At 44.3% G+C, this 17,788-nt stretch overlaps 1 protein-coding gene across 3 annotated transcripts in view; it reads left to right on the top strand.

The window, feature by feature from the left end:
- The first annotated feature begins 5,081 nt into the window (after positions 1-5,081).
- Positions 5,082-17,788, top strand: part of Sgsm3 (small G protein signaling modulator 3) — a 34,300-nt gene continuing 21,593 nt past the window's right edge. For all 3 annotated transcript variants that reach the window (XM_021183977.3, XM_085831769.1, XM_085831770.1), the window contains exon 1: positions 5,082-5,185. The gene's annotated coding sequence lies outside the window, so the exon portion shown is untranslated. The remainder of the gene's footprint in view (positions 5,186-17,788) is intronic.

The following is a 17,788-nucleotide window of genomic DNA, read 5'->3' as shown; positions in this document are numbered from 1 at the left end:
CAAAGCCAGCCTGGGTAACCTAGCAAAAAACCAAAGAAGACAGAATGTAGCTTAGTTGACAGAGTGCTTGTCTAGTATGCCAGAAGTCCTGGTTTGATCCCCAAATACAGCATACATTGGGCCTGGTGGGACCCATGTAGTCCTAACACCCAGCCTGAGTTACAAGGGACTTAGTCTCAAAGGGGGGCGTGTGGTGGGAGTGGGGGACATGTGAGATAGCTCAATGGTGAAGGGACTTGTTACCAAGCCTGACAACCTAAGTCTGATCCCCAGGATCTTCATAAAGAAAGGCTTGGACCTCCATGTATGTGCATGCCCTGGCACAAATACATACAAATACATACATATCATGGCACAAAATGGGTAAAATATAATTTAAAAAAATTAGGGAACTGGCTATGATAGTACATGACTTTAACCCAGCTGATTCATGTCTGCCCTGATTAAGATGGTAATGGCTGTGAGCTTGGAGAACAGCATTTTGCAGCAGTCACTGTGGCATGTATTTTAAGATACTGCAATTCACATACATAACTTACAAGGTATGTCCTTCACTGCAGATGTAGCCCAGTGGATGGACATTTTATCTTGTAAGTTCAGCTAGTTCTAACTAGAGACGACGGCAATTAGAATTTTGTTTCTCCACTGGGAATCTGGTGTGACAAATTACTTTGTAAGTGCTATACGCACAGAGAAACTCTGATAAGCCAACTTTTAAAAATTTTAAACGGTCTCACTCTGTGGCTTTGGCTGTCTGAACTCTCTGTGTAGACCAGTCTGGCCTCAAACTCACAGAGATCCACCTGCCCCTACCTCTCTAGTGTAAGTGTCGAGTGCTAGAACTAAAAGCTGATAGGCCAGTTGTCTGAAAGAAAGAGTTTCATGGTGAGTGGGTGGTGATTTGCAATCGTGGAAAGTCTCACCTCTACCTAGGGATTAGGTATATAGTCTCACCTATAAAAGCTCAAAGCCTGTCTGGGATACATGTGATTCCTTCCCAAAACACGAGAGGCTGTTGAGAGGGCTCTGTGGACAGAGGGGCTTGTTGCCAAGATCAACGTGCATTTGATTTTTTTTTTTTTGTTTTTGTTTTTTCGAGACAGGGTTTCTCTGTAATAGCCCTGGCTGTCCTGGAACTTACTTTGAAGACCAGGCTGGCCTCGAACTCAGAAATCCGCCTGCCTCTGCCTCCTGAGTGCTTGGATTAAAGGCGTGCACCACCACACCCAGCCCGTGAGTTTGATTTTTTTGACTCTACATGGTGGAAGAAGACAGGACTCGAGCACATTGTCCTCTGACCTCTCCAGGCACGTCATGGCATGTGTCCCCCCCCCCCCCCACAACACAGACTGAAATAAATATAACTTTTTTAGTATATAATTTATTTATTTTATGTGCATTGGTGTTTTGCTATCATACACATCTCTTTGAGGGTGTCAGATACTCCTTTGAGGGAGATACAGACAGCTGTGGGAATTGAACCCTGGGTCCTCTGGAGGAGTAGTCAGTGCCCCTAACCTCTGAGCCACCTCTCTAGACCCTGAAATAAATAGAATTATTAATGCATAAATGGAAAAGAAAAGTCCTACCTCAAGAAGCTGAGCTAAAGCCATCCCAGGAGACCACCTGAGTGTGACAACTAGGACAAAGGTTATAGAAGAATTTAAGACCTACTTCAGAGCCCCCCTCATTCTTAATCTTCACAAGAGAATCCCTGAAAAATACATGGATCATATCCAACAGTAAGATGAATCGTGGGTTTGGAGGAAGAGATGCCTCATAAGGCTGCCACTTGATGTCCCCTCCCCCCTCCTCTCCTCATGCTCACCCTTCACTGCCATGGCTTGAGGGCACTGGGAAAAGTCTTTTGAACTTCTGAGTGTAATACCTCTTCCATGCTTTTAAACTTTAATAAGGCAGCTGTCTGTAAAATGTTCTAATTAGGATAGTGCTGTTTATAAGATTATAGGTAAATATGTCTGAAATTTAATGTAAAGTCCAGACAAGGTTCAGGTAAGATTTTAACCCATAGTTCATTAGGTAAATGAGTTGCTTGGTTTTCCCCCAAGGATAAAAAGAGAATAATAGACCTTTTTTTTTTTTTTTTCATTTAAAAATGTTCATTTCAGGGCTGCAGAGATGGCTCAGCAGGTAAGAACACTGACTGCTCTTCCAGAGGTCCTTAGTTCAAATCCCAGCAACCACATGGTGGCTCACAACCATCTGTAACAGGATCTGATGCACTCTTCTGGTGTGTCTAAAGACAGCGACAGTGTACTTATAATAATAAGTAAATCTTTGGGCTGGAATGAGCAGAGATCCTGAGTTCAATTCCCAGCAACCATATGATGGCTCACAACCATCTGTACAGCTACAGGGTACTCATATACATAAAATAAATAAATCTTAAAAAAAAAGAAAGAAAGAAAGTTTGAGGTCAGCCTGGGTTACATGAGACCTGGAGACACACACACACACACATGCACACACACACACACTACATTCTTTTCTGGCTTGTGATCACAGCACTCATGAGTGCTGAGGCAGGAAGATAGTAAATTCCACAACTGCCTGGGCTGCACACTGAAGCTCTGTCTCAATACAAACAGCTTCATTTCTTTTGTGACAGCCTAGGAGAAATACATATTTACTTTGTTGTTGTTGTTTTGAGACAGGGTTTTACTACTTAGCTCTGGCTGTCCTGGAACTCACTCTATTGACCAAGCCGGCTTCAGAGCTCTGCCTGCCTCTGCTCCTGAGTGCTGGGATTAAAGGCTAAACCACCATGCCCAGCTTCTGTCGGCTCTTGAAATGGCACATTTTTTGATTCAAAGAACTCTATGGCAGTCTTTGGTTTTAGCTGGTGAGGCTTCTCCTACTTACTCTGCATCATGAGGCAGGTGCCAGTTTTCTCACACACATGTGCAGCTTGGCTGAATTATGTCAATACACAAGGTCCCGTCTTATGTGTATTTGACACTGCTAAAACTGAAAGGAGCCTTGCCTGGGCACTGACTGTCCTAGGGGCATTAAACCGGTTTTAGTGTGCTTGTTTTCTTTCTCCTCTTCCTGACTGACAGCCTCTCATGTAGCCTAAACATATTTGCACAGTTCTTACGTAGCATTTTGAAATGAGAAATGTTTCATAAGGCAGACTTGATGGCACACCCCTTTAACCTCAGCAACTTAGAAGGCAAAGGCAAACGATCTCTAGGAGTTTGAGGCCATCCTGCTCTACACAGGGAACTCCAGGTCAGCAAAAGGTATGTGAAGAAACCATGTTAAAACATGGAAACTGAGCCGGGCAGTGGTGGTGCACACCATTAGTCCCAGCACTTGGGAGTTAGAGGCAGGTGGATTTCTGAGTTCGAGGCCAGCCTGGGCTACAAAGTGAGTTCCAGGACAGCCAGGGCTACACAGAGAAACCCTGTCTCAAAACAACAACAACAACAAAAAAAAACAAACAACAACAACAACAAAAACAAAAAACAAACAAAAATAAAAAAAAAAAACAAAAACCACACGCAAAAACTGAGGGGCTAGAGTTGGCTCAGTGATTTAGTGATTAAGAGCACTTGTTGCTTTAACAGAGGACCTGAGTTCAATCCCAGCTTCCACGTGGTGACTCAGGACCATCTGAAACTCCAGTTCTAGCCTCCTCAAGCACCAGGCACCATGGTACATGCATACTCATGTGGGCAAAGCACTAATAATACACATACAATAAAACACATGCATCTTTCAATTTTTAATGTGTATGTTGGGGATGAGTCACACAAATTAAAAGGGTGCTGTGACTGAAAAGACAAACAGACTTCTTAGGTAATCAACACAGATTCCATGTTACCACTTACTAGCTCCTGCTATTTCCATCGGGGTCCTTCTCTAAACACTTCCGTCAGAAAGTCAACCGTGCCTGTTTGCTAGCAGTCACCACGGTGGGGCTTTCTGGACTGTTGGCGTTCCCTCATAGAAGGAGGGACTGAAGAGGGCAACTGTCCGCCCCTCCCCACCCCAGACTTGAGATTACAGCTGCTCCTCACAGCCATTGGAGGCAGTTCTACCCTAATTGCACATGACCTCAAAAATCTCTGGATGTGCTGGGTCATATATGCTTCAGGGGCTCCATGTCCTGAGCTGTGGGGAAGCCATATTCCATTTTGGGTGAAGACGGCAGTATGGCTGCATGTTACCCATGCTCCTGTATGCAATCTATCATCTATGCTCTGTAAGTAAGCCTAAGAGACTCATCGGCTCTCCTGGTTGAACTTTGCTGAGATCGTCGTACTTCGATTCGTCATTGGCACCTTATAAGAATCTAGTAAATATTTAAGTCTCTCAGGGAAGGAATTTTTGAAACAAATGAGAATGATAACATCCATTCTGTGTTTAGCCCATTCCTGTGCTTGGGTGATGTGAAAAACCCGCTAATGTGCTTTGTAAGCTGTTTATTGTACGGCCAGGTCTTGACTGAGTCCACCTTGTGGTTTGTAGACTTTGCTTTATTGACCTGGGCACAAGTACGAACCAACAGTTCAAACCGGTGTTGGTCGTAGTCAGTGTCTTTTCAGATTTGGCTGAGATGTCCCTTTAACGCTGTTGATAGCCCTTCTGAAATGAGGGAAGGGGGGTTTCAGATTAGATTCCTTTGCCAGCAGTGACAGCGTCAGCTGCCATCTTTCTGGATTGTTCTTTGGTGCTGTGTTTAAATGTTTTCCATACACATTGAGTTCTCACAGAAACCGTAAGTTCCGGGTTTTTATGGATGCGCAAAATGTTACGAGTGACTCAAAAGCAGGTACTCAGGTTCCACACACCGCTTCCTTCTTAGTCATGACCTCAATCAATTACTGCTTTCCCCAGGGCCTGTGACTGATGGAAAACTAGATTAATCTGGTCTAGAAGCCAGCTCTGTGATCCTGAAAGAGAAGACTTGTGCATTGACTCCATCCTGACTGCTCCCAAGCAACCACGAGTTGCTTGCATCACGGACCGGGTGCCTGGGGTACCTCCAAAGGACGCCTGGAACCTGGGGTGGGCCAGTCTTCCCGCAGAACTACAGCCCCCAGCATGCCCCACGGCCGCCGGCTCTGCGGCTCGCGCGTGCGCAGAAGGGCAGCAGTGCGCCGACTAGGAGGCAGCTGCCAGCCTGACCTGCCGAGGTGCTGAGGTGGCCGCGAGACAGGTGAGCGGGGCGCGAGTCTCCGAGTCTCCGGGCGGGCGAGGCGGACGCTCACCTGCTTCTTGGGTGGAGGCCGCGGGGTACGGGCTGAGGGGAAGGCGGCGGGGAAGGCGCCGCCTCAGGTGGGGGCGGCGAGCCGCCGCGGCGTGGCTGCTCCCACGGCGACCCGGGACGCGCGTGACAGTGACAGACCCACCCCCTCCGGCGGCTCCCGGCGACCGGGAGGAACTGCGCCTGACGCAGCGGCGGGCGTCTCGGCAGGTGGCAACTCTCCCTCGGAACCGACTTAGCTGTGCCCCTGGAAGACTCGGGTTCAGTGCCTAGGCCGAGTGTTAGCAGCGGGGAAACTGAGGCGGACGTGTGGGCAGGGGTCGCCTCGTGTGCTTCCGGTTAGAGGTCCTGAAATTACCCTGAGATTTAGGTGTGGGTCCCGACTGCTTTCATAGGGCAGTAATAGGAAATACAGATGCTTTAAAGTTTCCTGGTCAGTGACAGATTGTGTCGTGTCTTCCCGTCTCATGATGCATATGAAATTTATGATGGGCTATGGTGGGTTTGTTTTTCTTTTTGTTTAGGTTTTTGTTGGTGTTGGTGGTGGTTTTTGTGGAACATTTAGAGATGACTGGGGGGTGGGTATTGTCTGTCTGTCTGTCTGGTTCCTTAAAAGAAATCTTTCTAGGTAAATTCATGTTTGTAGCCCAGGCTGGCCTCAGACTCGGAGCTCTGCCTGCTTCTGCTTTCCAAGTGCCGAACTGAAGGTGTGCGCTCTCAAGCCTCCAAATTCACATCTTCAACCGGACTACTTTTCAGTTTCATCTTTTTTCTTTGTAGCTTTTCTGACTGTGCTGGTGACTGAGTTTTCAGGCACACACAGTTCCTTGTTCTTTTCCCCCTTAACCCTCTGTTAGCCTCCAGCTCTCTTCTGACTCCAAGCATTAATGATCATACATCATTAATTCCCATACTCTGTTCCCCGTGACCTATGTGTGCTGCTGCTGCTGCTGCTGTTATGACATATGGAACCCAGGGCTCCTTCCACTACTGAGCTGTCCCCAAATCCTTAATGTAGCTTCTTCATCATTTTCTCATCTTGGTTTTTTGGTTGATTGGTTGATTGGTTTTAAACTTTTAAGATTCCATTTTTTTAAATGTGTGTGTGTTCATGAGTGCATGACCTGCAAAGGTCAGAAGATGGCTTTAGATCCCCAGGAGTTAGAGCAGCGGTGAGATTGTTAAGGGTTCTGAGAACCAAATTTGACTTCTCTGCTAGAGCAGTATTCATTCTTAACCGCGTAGAGCTATGGCTCCACCCCTGATTGTTGCTGGTGTTGTTTGTCCCCTGGCTAGCCCGAAGCTTTCTGTGTAGACTAGGCTGGCCTTCAGTGATCTTCCTGCTTCTCTGACTCGTAGATGTTGGGATTAAAGCATGTTGTCAACACATCCAACTCCCTGTCCTTTTTAACCACAGATATGTGTGGTCTATGGTAGAGGGGAGGTGTTTTGGCTGGTGTATATGACCCATACATAGATCAACATTAATTTAATAAGACCGTGGGGAGTCCTGGATGTGGCTTGGGTAGAGTGCTGGTTGACAAAAGTAAACCTTTTGTTTAGTTCCTAGCAAGAAGAAGGTTGTGAGCAAGTAGTTGCCACCACATAAAAATGCATTCACCCTCTTTCTTGGTGAATTTGGGAACTTGTCACATTGACAGACGGATGAACTGGGGTAGCATGTCATGGAAGTGAGGGAAGTTCTGAGAAAGAGACGGAGGACAACTCTGCTGTTGCAGGGCTGTCTGCCTGTGCCTGGAGGGACTGCAAGAGCATCCTGCTGGCTCAGAGTCAGACAAAATGTTCTCTGTTTGTGTTTTCTCCTTATTTCTTCTTTGTTCTCAATGAAGATATGGCAGAAGCCCAAAACCTTGTAGATTTGGTGACTTAACATCAGTTTCATCAGCATGTTCTCCAGACTCTGCCTGTTACTCAGCGGGTAACAGCAGTAATTTTCCACAGCAGCCATTCATGGGCTCAGACTGTCATAAGGAAGTGGGACTAGCACAAAGGGTGGTACACAGAAGAAATAAAGATCCTGTTTGTCATTGCATATAACACAAACTCGGACAGGAAATCCGTACAGGACAGCTAGGTGGGAGAAGTTAGACACAGGAGTGTGGCTTCTATTTGCAGTAATATTGTTGAATCTCTGTTCCCTAATAAACACTGTAACTGTGGCAGTCAACTGTAGGTTTATTTTGTTTTACATATGTGTAAATAAGGTTTAGAGGTTAAGTGATTTTTCATAGAAAAACTGTGACACAGCCATCTTCTAGTCAACTCTATCTAGTTCTAAAACCCCATTTTTCCCTCTCTCCCATAGTTTCTCCCCCTCTCCCATAATGCTTGCTGAGAAGCCTAGAACCCAGCATCTTCCTGCCTCTCCTTTCCAAGTGCTGAGATACAAATGTGTACCACCAGTCCTCTTTTGACAGTGTTTTGTATTGTCCTGTCAACAAATATATTCAAAGTATTGGAGATGTGGCTTGATTTCCTTCTATGTACAAGGCTCTGTGTTCAATACCAGCTCTGCAAAACAACAAAAGCAAGTATATTTATGTTTTTCCTCATTCTTGTTTCCACTCTTTCCTTTTAATGTAGTGCTTGGAGTCAAACCTAGGGACTCTCATATGGTAGGCAAGCTCTACCATTGAGTTATATTCTCAGGGTAAGCTTTCCATTTTCCTTTTTTTGGAGACAAGGTCTCTCTTTTATATAGCACTGGCTGCCCTGAAACTTGATCTGTAGATCAGGCCGGCCTGGAACTCACAGAGCTTTGCCTGCCTTTGCCTCCCCAGTGCTGGGATCAAAGGTGTGCACCACCACACCAGGCTTATTTTCTTCCTATATTTGTCCTTAAAAAGCAGATTCCGGGCCTGGGGATGTAGCTTAGTTTGTAGGTTGGTTGTCTAAGCATGAATGAAGATCATGTATTTGATCTTTAGCATCATATATGGTGCTACAGATATGGTGGTATCTGCCTGTAATCCCAGTGGAGGCAGGGGATCAGGCGTTCAGAGTCATCCTCAGCTATATAGATGGTTCAAGGTCATCCAGGGATACATAAATTTGTTTCAAAGTCGAGGTTCAGACTCTACCCCTGTCTTTTATTTACTTCTTAGTGTAATACTAAGCTTTCACCTTCATGAACTTCATTGAGTATTCATGAATATCATGGATATCTACTGTGTATCCCACCCTCTGTAAGTTTTACCCTGAGACTTTAGGGAAAGAAGTCGGAAATTGTTGGTATTGTATGTTAAATGCTTACATCATAGTCTTTAGTCTTGGGAATTGGGGAAAGGCGCTGGACCACTAACAGAGAGAAATAATTCCTTGCTCTAGCAATTGTATTAGCCTGCATGTGTGGCTCTGTACTTTCAGGGAGAATCATGCCCCATCCCCCTCCAGTGAGAAGTGATATGGTTGAAAGATAAAGTGCAGGCTCTGGAATCTGACAGACTAGGACCTGAGCCACAAATGCGTCTTTGTGATACCAGCTTTTAGTGTAAGCTCTTGGAAAGTAGGGCCTTTGTCTTATTCACCACCTTACCTCTCTAGATCAACAGTAGGTGAGTGATAACTTGGAGGCTTAAATGCCTTATGGGATTGTTGTGCTCATCATGGTAGAAATGAGTGCTAGTAGTAGCATATGACTAAATGATGAGGCTACATTTTCTGTGCACCTTTTGTGCTATTTTGACAGCTCTGTTTTTTTTTTTTTTTTTTTTTTTTTGGTTTTTGAGACAGGGTTTCTCTGTGTAGCCCTGGCTGTCCTGGCACTCACTTTGTAGACCAGGCTGGCCTCGAACTCAGAAATCCGCCTGCCTCTGCCTCCCGAGTGCTGGGATTAAAGGCGTGCGCCACCACGCCCGGCTCGACAGCTCTGTTTTTTGAATATTACATATATAATAAGTCATTCCTCTTTTGAAAATGTAGGCTCATTGCCTTATGATCACCATTAACAAATGAAGCATTCACCTCTTTTTAGTAGGCACAGTTAGCTTTTATCTGTGTCTGCTAACATTGTATCTCTCTTCTGGTTATACTCATATTCTCCTCTCTCTCTCTCTCTCTCTCTCTCTCTCTCCCTCTCTCCCACGGAAACAGGGTTCCTCTCTGTGTAGTTCTGGCTCTCCTGGAACTCACTCTGTAGACAAGACTAGCCTTAAACCTTAAACTTGGATATGTGCTTGTCTCTGCCTCCTGAGTGTTGGGGGAAAGGCATGTGCAACAACCACTTGACCTTCTTTCTTCCTTTTTTTCCCTTTTTTAAAAAATTTATTTATTATATTCAAGTACACTGTAGCTGTCTTCAGATGCACCAGAAGAGGGCGTCAGATCTCATTATGGGTGGTTGTGAGCCACCATGTGGTTGCTGGGATTTGAACTCAGGACCTTCGGAAGAGCAGTCGGTGCTCTTAACCACTGAACCATCTCACCAGCCCCCACCCCTTTTTTTTTTTTTTTTTTTTTTGAGGCCAGGTCTCCATATAACTCTAGCTGGCCTGGAACTTGCCATGTAGACTAGGGTGGCTTCAAACTCACAGAGATTCATTGCCTCTGCCTCTTAAGTGCTGGGGTTAAAGGCAATGTGTTTTTGCATCCAGCTCTACATTTTCTGCATTTTAAAGCATTTGTGTTGTATAGTGTGTATTTGTGAGGTTCTGTTTGTTTGAGACAGGGTCTCTTGTAGCCTAGGCTGGCTTCAAAGTAACTGTACAGCTAAGAGTGGTATTGAAAGGTAATCTTCCTGCCTCTGTCTTCTAGGTGCGGAAATCACAGGTGTATGTCACTGTGGCTGGCTCTATTTACGTGTGTTGTGTTGCTATTTGTTTTAGATGTGGTCTTGTTATATAGCCCAGGCTGGCCTTGAACTCGAGATCCTCCTGCTTTTGCCTCCTGGGACTAGGACTACAGGTGTGTGCCATCCTTGAGATGAGCTTTATATTTGTGGTTTTCTCTAACGATGTGGGTTTTAGGTTAGCTTCTTTTGATCCTTGGTTAGCTTTCATTAGATGGATTCTCAATAGGATCAACATGAAAACTGAAATCGAAAGCACTAATTAATTACCAGAAGTCCATTCTTAAAACAGGAGATGGCCCATGCTTGTATCCCCAGCTACCATGGAGGCTGAGGCTGAAGATTGAACCCAGACATTTTCAGGCCAGCCTGGCCAACATAGGGGCGATGATCCCATCTCAATAATAAAAATAACTCTTAGAAAAGGCATGGTTTCCAATTAGGGTTTAAATGAAAATACTTTTTTCCTTAACAAAATGACATGGGCATTCCCATCCTTCCCTAGCTGTGCAGTCAGCCTTCCAGCTAACATTGTAAAGACCGGACACAGCAGGCCATTTCCCACTTCTTATGTTTGAGTTCCATTGGTAAATATCCTTAACTTGTGTGACTTGAGAATAAGGTTAAAGTCCAGCACTACTTTATCCTTACTCTTTCTGTTTCTCTTCCTTCTCCTTTTTGAGGCAGTCTCATCTGAGGTTCTGACGCCCTCAACATTGCTGTACAGGGCGGGTGAGTTGGCTTAGCAGGTGCAGGCTTGATGAGCTGAGTTTGGTTCCATGTAAAGAAGATGACTGAGTTGTCCTTTTACCTCCACTGGAGCATGTGCTATGCTGTGGTTATAGACAGGTGCCACCATGCCTGGCTTTCTTTATCCTGGTTTTTCTTTGGTAGCAAACTCTTGCTCTTCTCCAAGATCTTTTGCCTGGTTCGTTCTCGTGTTCTCTCTCTCTCTCTCTCTCTCTCTCTCTCTCTCTTCCTCCCCCCCCCTCACTCCCTTCTTCCTCTTCCTCCTTTTTATTTTTTGAGACAGGTTTTCTCTGTGTAGCTCTGGTTGTCCTGGAACTCAGGCTATAGACCAGGCTGACCTGGAACTCACAGAGGTCTGCCTGCCTCTGCCTCTCTGCCTTTGCCTCCTGAATGCTGGGATTAAGGGCGTGTGCCACCACTGCCTGGCTTGCTTGGTATTCCTTGACAGAGTGACTTCTGCTCTGTCATTTACATATGCATAACTCATCTGCTGTGGTCTGTGTTAGCTCCTTGGTTTGTTTACCATTCTTTGGGGTCTTCACTTATTAAGTCAACAAATGTTTTTTCAGTCTTTCCCAGGTTCTTCATGGTAGGCTGTGCGGCTCACACATGTATTGCCAGCACTTTGCTAGGAAACCGAGGCAGACTGCTATAAATTTGAGGCTACCCTGGCTATAATACGAGACTTTAAGTTTTTAAAATTATAATTCTTTATGTGTATGGGTGTTTTGTCTACATGTATGTCTATGTACCAAGTGTGGCGAGTTTGGTATGCTCAGAGAGCAGGAGAGGGTATCTATCCCCTGGAACTGAAATTATATACAGATAGTTATGAGCTACTATGTAGGTGCTGGGAATTGAACTTAGGTCCTCTGGAAGAATAGTCAGTACTTCTTTTCTTTTCTTTTTTTTTCTTTTCTTTTCTTTCCTTTCCTTTCCTTTCCTTTTCTTTTCTTTTCTTTCCTTTTTTTTTTTTTTGGAAAAGTTTTTTGTTGTTGTTGTTTTTAAGGTTTATTTATTCAAGTATTTTATGTATATGAGTGCTCTGTATTTAAGTAAATATGTAAATGTAGTTACATAAATATAAATCAGAAGATGGAATCAGATCCCATTATAGATGGTTGTGAACCACTGTGTGGTTGGCAGGAGCTGAACTCAGGACCTCTGGAAGATTAACCACTAATCTGTCTCTTCGGTATTTCTTTTTTCTTTCTTTCTTTCTTTTTTTTTTTAAAGATTTATTTGTTTTATATTACACTTTCTTCAGACACACCAGAAGAGGGTATCAGAGCCCATTACAGATGGTTGTGAGCCACCATGTGGTTGCTGGGATTTGAACTCAGGACCTCTGGAAGAGCAGTCAGTGCTCTTAACCACTGAGCCATCTCTCCAGCCCGATATTTCTTTTAAAAAATGTATTTTGCATGTATGGATATTTTGTCTGCATGTATGTTTATATACCATGTATATGAAAGGCCAAAAGGGTTGACTCCTGTGGAACTGCACTTACAGATAGTTATGAGCCCCACACGAGTGCTGGGAGTTAAACTCAGCTCCTCTGGAAGAACAGTTAGTACTTTTTGTTTTGTTTTGTTTTTTCGAGACAGGGTTTCTCTGTACAGACCTGGAGCTCACTCTATAGACCAGGCTGGCCTTGAACTCAGAAATCCACCTGCCTCTGCCTCCCAAGTGCTGGGATTAAAGGCGTGCACCACTACCACCTGACTCTTAACCTCTGAGCCATCTCCCCAGCCCCAACTGTAAAATTCTATCTCGCCCCTACCTCATCCTTACAAGTTTCTTACATGTCTTGGATGTTGATGTTGGCTGCCATCTGGACCTTACCCTGTATGATTGGCCTAGAATGTGACCTTTCCATGACTTTACCTAAGTCATGGTGTGGTAGGTGTGTATAAGAGCTAACATCTCATGGAAATTGGTGAAAGTGCATGGTGTTATTTATAATAAAACCTTGGGTGCCACAACATGTTAGTTCTGTAGTATTCTCTAGGTTGAAATAGTCACAGAATTTTCCTTCATGTCAAGAGGAGGGAACTTAAAAACTCTACCACTCAGGAGGACTGTCATTGTCATGTTAAGAAGATGTGGGATAGGGGCTGGCGAGATGGCTCAGTGGTTAAGAGCACTGACTGCTTTTCCAGAGGTCCGGAGTTCAGTTCCCAGCAACCACATGGTGGCTCACAACCACCTGTAATGGGATCTGATACCCTCTTCTGGCATGCAGGTGTACGTAGAGCACCCAAATATATAAAATAAATAAATCTTTTTTTTTTTAATTTTTTTTTATTAGGTATTTTCCTCAATTACATTTCCAATGCTATCCAAAAAGTCCCCAATACACTCCCCCCCTATTCCCCCCCCACCCCCCAAAATAAATAAATCTTAAAAAAAAAAAGAAGATGTGGGATAGGCGTGTATCAGTCCATCTTTAGAAAATAGGGTTTCTATTGGTCATGGTGGCGCACGCCTTTAATCACAGCACTCAGGAGGCAGAGGCAGGTGGGCCTCTGTGAGTTTCAGGTTGGCCTCATCTACAAAGAGAGTTCCAGGACAGCCAGAGAAACCCTGTCTTGGAAAAGAAGAAAACCACCCACACAAAGGAAATAGAGTTTCCATGTCAAATATATGGTAGAATTTTGTTGTGGTGTTTAGGGTTAAAGGTTTTTGGGCATAGTGCCAGAGGTGGTAAGTATGTTTTCACTTATTCTGCAGGTTAGGGTTAGGTACTTTTCTATCCTAATTTTAATGATAGGAGAGCTGAGGTTAGACAAGAGTTGTGGCACAATCCTTTAATCCCAGAATTTGGGAGGCAGAGGCCAGTGAAGTTCTGTGAGGACAGCCAGGGCCACATGACCCTGTCTCAATGCCCCCCCCCCCCAAATAAAGAAAACAGAGGTTATGAGAGATTGTTTTGCCTAAAGGGCTCACAGCTAAGAGACAAAACATATCATTAAACCCAGGCTTCTTACTTCCACTGCTCCATGTTTAAATAAGGTAAATATGGATTTCTTTATCTAATCTTCAAAATATGCATGTAGATGCTTGATTAAATACAACAGTTAGCTAATTTAGTGTCTGGGGAACCCTGAATTTAAGTTTGACATGCTGAAGGATTTAGCCTTAACAGAGCTTCAGTCTACTAGAAAAGGTATACAGCTAGCTAAATAGACTGTGGAGTTTTTGTTAGTTTGTTTTAAGATTTATTTATTTATTTTATATATGTGAATACACTGTAGCTGTCTTTAGACACACCAGAAGAGGATATCTGGTCCCATTACAGGTGGCTGTGAGCCACCATGTGGTTGCTGGGAATTGAACTCAGGCCCTCTGGAAGAGGAGTAGTGTTCTTAACTGCTGAGCCATCTCTCTAGCACCTGGACTGTGGTTTGTATTTGGCATTATGTGAGTATAAGGAGATGTTGAAAGGAAGCAGTAGGAAAAGCATCACAGAAGTGGTATTTAGAGCTGAGTACTAAAAAATGGAAAAAAAGTGGAAATGAGAGGCAGCCTTCTAAGCAGAAGAAACCAAAGAGCTGATGCAGGCAGGGCTGACAAGAGGGCTTATTGATTAATAGACTTTCACTTCTTGTAGAGGACCAGGGTTTGATTTCCAGCACTCAAGTTATGGCTTATAACTGTATCTCCAACTACAGGGGATGTGATACTCTCTTTAGATCTCTTTGGGCACTAGGCACACACATAGTATACAGACAGACATGCAGGGAAAGCCCTCATACACATAAATTAAAAAATATAAGTTAAAAAAAAAGCTGATGCAAAATGGATTATAGGTACTTGACTCCAGGCCTGATGGCTTGAGTTCAGTCCCTGGGACACAGGTAGTAGGAGGAGATATATTTTCTACAAGTTGTCCTCTTACTTCCATGTTGATTGTGCACAAAATAAGTAAAAGGGGGCGAGGCTAAGGATTAGGAAGATGATTCAGTGGGTAAAGTACCTGCTGCACAAATATGAGTGACAAGATTGGGACCTTTAGCACTCAGGTGGCATATATGTGTAACCCCCCAGCATTTGGGGTGCAGAGACAGATCCCTGGGGCTTGATGGCTAGCCAGTTCAGCAAAAGGTAAGCTTCAGTGACAGGCTCTGTCTCAAAAACATAAGGCTAGAGAGGTGGCTCAGCAATTAAGAGCACTATTTTATTTTTAAAGATTTATTTATTATTATACCTAAGTACACTGTAGCTGTCTTCACACACACCAGAAGAGGGCATCAGATCTCATTACGGATGGTTGTGAGCCACCATGTGGTTGCTGGGATTTGAATTCAGGACCTTCAGAAGAGCAGTCAGTGCTCTTAACCGTTGAGCCATCTTTCCAGCCCCAAGAGCACTTTTTGTTCTTCCAGAGGATCTAAGTTTGTGTCCCCAGCAGTTGCCTGTTAACTCCTGCTCCAGGGGCTCTGATATCCTCTTCTGGGCACTATGGTACCCATATACATGTGGTATATATACACTCATATAGACACATACACACACACACACACACACATACACACATACACACACACACACACACACACACATACACACATACACACACACACACACACACACACACACATACACACATACACACACACACACACACACACACACACACACAAATGAAAATGAGGCAGAGAAGGGACTGAATATCCGGAAATTGACCTCTGGCTGAAGTGGGTTGGGAGCATATGTGCTGTTGGGAGCTGTGCTTCTGGGCTGTTAATCTGGTCATAGTGCCTCCTCCCCCCTATTCCCCACACTGCGGGGTGGAACTTGTAATCTCATGCTTGCTGGGCATGGGCTCTACCATTGGTCTCTATTTCCAAGGGTTTTCTTTTTTCTTTTTTGTTTTCTTGTTTGTTTTTGACTTTTTTATTTTGAGACTGTTCCGTAGACCAAATTAGCCTTGAACTTGCCCTGTAGCCCAGGCATCCTTGAAAGTGTCATTGTCCTACCTCAGCCTCCTGAGTAACTGGGAGTGCAGGACTGTGCTGCTGGCAGACTGATGATCTATTCCTCATTTGAATAGAAGACAGTCTGGAGGCACAAAAGCCTGTTAGGAGCTATGCACGGAGGACCAGGAACATGGTAGTGAAGGTATGGACTAAGGCCATGGGGACAGGATGTTAGAGGTGTTCTAGCTGCAAAAATGGTAAACTTTCCAGGTAACTCAGTGTGGGAGTAAAAGAAACATAAGACCTGAAAATTACCTTAAACCTTAAAATCTAAATATCTTAGAAGAAAATGGGATATTAAGAAGGAATCATGTGGTGATGAGCTAAAAACAGATGCATTGTGAGATACCCAAAGAAAAGTTAGAAATAACAGTGTGGCCCGTGGGGTGAGATGATCTGTAGCTCAGTAGGACAGTGATGACTAAATCTTGCTTTTTGGGGGGTTGGGGTAGAGTCTCACTATGGATTTCTGTGAGTTTGAGGTCCACCTGGTCTATATAATGATTACAGGACAGCTAGGGCTCCTGCTTCCTGCCCTGATTGAATTTCTGCCCTGGCTTCCTTCGGTGATGTATTATGATATGGAAGTGTAAGAGATGTAAACCCTCTCCTTCCCAAGTTGCTTTGGTCATGGTGGTTCGTCACAGCAATAGTAACCCTAATTAAGACAGTGGTTAAGAGCCAAAGATGACCTTGGATTTCTGATCTTTCTGCCCCCACCTCTAGAGTACTGGGGTTATTACCAGCTTATAGACTGTTTCTTTGTGGTATTGGGATCATACATTACCAGACCCCCTGTCTTACTATAAATTTAAAATAAAGGTTTCTCAGTGGACTTTTCCCTAGTCAGTCATCAAGGAACTTTATTTTTCTCAAAAACTCCCAGCTGTTTTGTAGGGCTCTCTGAATGTTGACTTTCAGGTAGGCAACACATTTCCTTTTCACTCCCCTAGTGATAGAATATAGATGGCCTATGCAGGTACCTTGCTTTGGCGACCCTCATTACCAGCTGGATACTATCAAGCTGTAATATTAGAGGAATGATCCTTGGAGGGACTCGAAGCCTTCAGAGACCTGATGCTTGTGAGCTGAGCAAGTCCTCACAGGAGGACTGCATTTCTCTTGACTACTGAGCAGGAAGTGGCATCCTGCTCCTTGGCATGCTGCTCCAAGGGAGGTTCCTCTTTGCCTGGCTTGTGTTTGCCCACTGTGTGTTCTGTATTACACTACCACACCTCTCTGGCCTAAAAGAACATTCTATTCCTGAACACAAAGGAAATATTGACTTAAGGAAGGGACAGTGGCCCCAGTTGCAAACCTGTAGGAGCAGGAGCTGGAGGGGAAATGAGTGAGGAGGTTGTTCTGCTCTTCTGCTGGTGCTGGTTATGGGAGGCTCTGCTGAGAAGTGGGAGATTACCTCAGGTGTCTACACTGAGGGATGTAGGAGGTGATGGAATGGAATAATCATGTTTTCAACAAGGGTCAGTCGGGTGTTTGGGAGAGCACCAGTTCTAGAAGGTTAGCAGAAATGATGGTCCCTTTATCAAGGCTTCATTAAGCACCGTGCTCTGAGAGGATGGAAACAGGCTCCAGTACCTGGGGAAATATACTACGGCAGATGCGGCAATGCATGCTGAGAGCCAGGTAGGTAGCAGGGCCATTAGATCATCCAGTATAAGTCAAGTCAACAAATTTACACACACACACACACACACACACACACACACACACATCGCCCCTTGACAGGATTTCTCTACATAGCTCTAGCTTTCCTAAAACTCACTATGTAGACCAGGCTGGCTTCAGCTGACACTGTGTGCTAGAATTGAAGGTTTATGCTACCATGACTGGCAATTTAACTTTTTTTGTTGTTGTTTTTGTTTTTTGAAGAAAAGCAAAAAAATTTCAAGTCAAGGAGGACAAGCAGAGGTCCTCCCAGGATGATTGGTAATGATGTTGATGACAGGAGATATTGGCTTTTTTTTTTTAGCATCAGCTTATAAGAAGAATTAGTTC

Source organism: Mus caroli, unplaced genomic scaffold, assembly GCF_978045245.1.
Source record: "Mus caroli unplaced genomic scaffold, Mus_caroli_1 scaffold_16, whole genome shotgun sequence".
Lineage (NCBI taxonomy): Eukaryota > Metazoa > Chordata > Mammalia > Rodentia > Muridae > Mus > Mus caroli.
Note: the sequence above shows the minus strand (reverse complement) of the source record. Positions and strands in the feature narration are given on the sequence as shown.